The sequence below is a fragment of the Neophocaena asiaeorientalis genome, unplaced genomic scaffold, assembly GCF_003031525.2.
Source record: "Neophocaena asiaeorientalis asiaeorientalis breed wild unplaced genomic scaffold, Neophocaena_asiaeorientalis_V1.1 scaffold357, whole genome shotgun sequence".
Lineage (NCBI taxonomy): Eukaryota > Metazoa > Chordata > Mammalia > Artiodactyla > Phocoenidae > Neophocaena > Neophocaena asiaeorientalis.
Window position 1 is genome coordinate 2,435,887 of NW_020173270.1, and position 4,388 is coordinate 2,440,274.

Consider the following 4,388-nt stretch of genomic DNA (forward strand, 5'->3'; position numbering starts at 1 on the left):
CTTTGTCTGCGCCGCGCCCCGCCCGCGCTGTCCCCGCCGCGGCCTCTGCTCTTCTGCGTCTCTCTCAGCCGCTCTCGATCCCTCTCCGCCTCTTCCTCTCTCTCTCTGTTCCTTCTCTGTCGCTCTGTCCCTCTATTTCTATGTCTCTCTCCATTTCAATCTCTTTGCCTCTCTTGCCCTCACTTTTTCTGCCTCTGTCCCTCTGTGTCTCTATCCTCTTCTCTCTCCCTGTCCCTGCCTCCTGCCCAGGTCTCTTGACTCTCTCTGGTTTCAAGAAACACCGAACATTCTCTCTCTGTCTTGCAGACTGGCCACGCACATCAGCATAGTCAAGACGCTGAGAATTTACAAACTTGTGTATCTTTGCTCAGTCCAGCATTTCCCTCTAAGACTCCTCCTCCAAGGAAAAGAGTTGGGGATACTGAGTGTTTCCTCCTTCTCCTCCCTGGTCACGCACCGCTGTCACTGGTGGACTCCCCGTGCCTGATGCTCCCTCTGAAGCCTAGACCAGATCTGGGAAGCACTCTGGGCAGACTTTACCTGGAGACACAGATCCCTGTGAGGAGGGAGTGAAATACAGCCCCGGCAGCTGGCAGCTGGGCCGTGAGATGTTCTTCCCTGAACATAAACAACGATCCCAGAATATAAACAATGATCACACAAGGCCGCTCTGTGACCGCGTCTGAGCCGAGATAGACACAAGGACACTCTGCAACCACAAAAATGAATACACACCCCCTCCTCTCCCCCCAGCAACTAACTCAGATGACTGCCGCTTCTTCCCAATGACGGCCGCATGTCCATCCTCCCACTTCTGAGATAAGAATCACCAGAATACCCAGTCCCAGTCGCCGATCTGCTCCCTGCTTGCTGACAGCACCAGGCTAGAGCTGCTTCTACTCTCCTCTTCTTAAAATTACCCAGCACAAGCCTGAATCCTATAAGATGCCCTCCTGTCCCCCAACTCTTCTGGAGATGCCCCATGGTTCCCTGCTACGGGATCTTCCTTGCTGCGCAAGCTAAAAACATTTTTTTTTTGACTACAGGCGTGCTTCTGATGGTCTTTGACGAATTCGGACAACACCTACCCTTGCGTGCAAATCAGGCCTCCAGGAGACTTCACTCTTCCTTCCAGAACCTTCTAGATCTGGGCTGAACTTGTGGCCTGAGACCTGCTTTCCAGCTCTCTGTGGAGAAGCCAGCAGCAGATCTGAGAGACTTGAAACTGCAATTGGATTATGTCGCTTGTTCTTCATCCTACTGGATGATCCCATTACAAATAATACTTCTAATGACAGCTGTCATTTCAGTCTGCCCAGTATGTCTCTCAGCACCTCGCTTTCCCTTTGTGGAGCCCCCTTCACTACTCCAGATGGACCCGTGTCTAACCCGTGCCCCCCCAGTACCATGCGATCTAAACTTACCAACCCAAGAACCCCACCCCCCGGCCACAATGAGGTCTGGGACGAAGTCATGAGGTTGGAGAATCTCTCTTCCTTTGGGATCATGAGCTGTTTATTGGCTTCCTTCTGCCTGCACCCACCTTCCTCAGTTGTCTGGAAGAACAGTCTGCAGACTGAAGCCAATCTATACCAGGATGTAGAGGTGAGAGACAGAGAGACAGCTCTAGCTATATTGGTTGAGCTCTTGGACATAGCCGTACCTGAAGCCGGAAGCCCACAGTCTTTCCAGCCAACAAATTTCCTGGGTATTTGAGCTAGTTTAGTGGGTTTCTGTCTCTTGCAGTCATGACAGTCTTGACTAATTTAGACATGATTTCCAGAAAAGGGAAGGAAGGGTATTGAAGGAAATAACTTAAAATGTGAAATTGGCTGAACAAAGGTGAAAGAGAGGGCCAGGGCCACCTTGACATATCTATTCATTATAAAGTGAATAGGCCTTCAAGATTTATGCAGTGTACAACCTCCCCAGATATATGTGGCGGCCCTGTAGAAGGGCCTTGCTCAGGACACCAGAAATCTGTTATGCTGAAGAAAAACAGCCGATTAAATCATTGCCCGTTTTAGCTTCGCACTCTGTGTGTCACCTGAGACTGTGGCTCGAGCGGCTTTGGAGGAAAACGTCAGGATGTTGGGATATGTGGGAGCTTTCATGAAGTCTTCGGCAAGGTCTTATGAGATAGACACAAGCTACCTCTATGTCTTCCTTTTTTTATACATTTATTTATATTTATTTGGCTACACTGGGTCTTTGCTGCTACACACGGGCAGTACTCTGTCACGGTGCACGGGCTTCTCATTGTGGTGGCTTCTCTTGTTGCGGAGCACGAGCTCTAGGTGTGCAGGCTTCAGTAGTTGTGGCTCGCGGACTTTAGAGCGCAGGCTCAGTAGTTGTGGCGCACGGGCTTAGTTGCCCCGCGGCATGTGGGATCTTCCCGGACCAGGGCTCAAACCCGTGGGCGGATTCTTAACCACTGCGCCACCAGGGAAGCCCGTATGAGCACCTTTTTAAAGCAGAGTCTAGCACCTGCTCAATTTTGTGAGATTGCTACGGCTGAATTCTCTGCCCCAAGCTAAAAGAGGAAGTTAGTACTGAGATGGGGAGATAAGATTGGGATTATCAGAGATCCGGTGGGCTCTTAATGCCTCAGCCTTTCACGCATTGAACACTGAACACTGTCTATTAGGCACAATTACCCTCATTGGGAAGAGCCTATTGGCTGAGTCTTTCTGCCCTCTAGGTTGTAACCTGGGGCAAGATACATGCTGTGGGGCTGGGCAGGCACAGGTCTGTTGCTAGGAGACAGGATCCAGCAAGACTGGGCTCCAGACTCCAAGATCCTGGTGTAGTTTGGAGAACCAAATCACCCAGGCATCCAATCACAGCATTCCATCCCTCTGGGCACAGTGATTGGTTCACAGCTGGACATGTGACTCAAATGGGCCAGTCAGAGGGTTGTTAAATTCTAACGTGAGGAGTTGAGGGGAAGACCTCCACCCCTTCCTTTGGGGCTTTAATCATTAGGATTTGCGTTTTGTTTTGTATTGTTTTTGCTTTTGTTTTTTGCCACTGCTTCGACTGAGAGGCGGCAAGGGAGAGAGCATGCCTGATGAATTAGCAGGCTTGATGTTAGACCTAATTACAGACTTTCTTGTTTCTAAGTCAATAAAATCCCTTTCTGCTTGAGCAGATACAGCTGGGTTTCTGACACTTGCAGCAAAAATACCCAAGACATTAACAAAATTTAGGCACTGTTTATTGAGCTGCATCCAAGTGCGAGACCCTGTTTTAAGAATGGTATATGCGGGTTTCCCTGTTGGTGCAGTGGTTAAGAATCCGCCTGCCAATGCAGGGGAGACGGGTTTGAGCCCTGGTCCAGGAAGATCCCACATGCCGTGGAACAACTAAGCCCATGCGCCACAACTACTGAGCCTGTGCTCTAGAGCCCGCGAGCCACAACTACTGAAGCCCACGCGCCTAGAGCCCATGCTCCGCAAGAGAAGCCACCGCAATGAGAAGCCCGCGCACTGCAATGAAGAGTAGCCCCCGCTCGTTGCAACTAGAGAAAGCCTGCACGCAGCAACGAAGACCCAACGCAGCCAAAATAAAATAAATAAATAAATTTATATATATATATAAAAGAATGGTACACGCACATTTTATTTACTCCTTGTAACCACCCCATGAAGGAGGAACTGTTGCCATCCCCATTTTACAGATGAGGAAAGTGAGGGTCAGAGCATGAAATCATTTGCCTAGGGACAGAAAAAGACAAGTCTGCTGCTTAGCAATGATTACCATTGACAAAATGTTTCCCTTTAAAATTTAATCTCTTTTCCCATGTTCAATCCTATTTTACTCATCTTATTTCATAAGTCTTTTTAGTTTTTGTAGTTCATATGAAATGCCTTTTCTGGGGGGTAAATGGGATATAGGAGGGATAGACATAAATCCATAGAATACATCCAGAATCATCATAATGTAGTGTCTTTCTGTACTGAAGACATCCTGAGTAAAGTTTCTGTTTTTTCCTGGCAACCCATCCTGGGGCTGGTCCGTTCCATTGTTAGAAAATGCTTCAAGTTGTGCTGAAATCTGCTTCCTTGTAACTCCTACCCATTATTTCTCATCTGATGTCTCGGTTGTTTAAACCATTCCTAGAACCAGGCAGGAGTACACATAATCCTGCAACTGGAGCTACATGGAATCAAAGCAAGCTTTCTGAGCTTCCTGGAAGGCAAGGCAAAAAGGGAAAGCTTTTTGTACATGTAGTCTGGTCAACAAGCAGACCGGCTTTACCAGGAGAGCCTAATTTTATCCTAGGAATCATTGTAGGATGGGTTTATCGCAGTGGTTCTCAACCAGGGGCGACTTTTCCCCCCAAGGGACATTTGGCAATGTCTGGAGACAATTTTGGTTGTCACAAC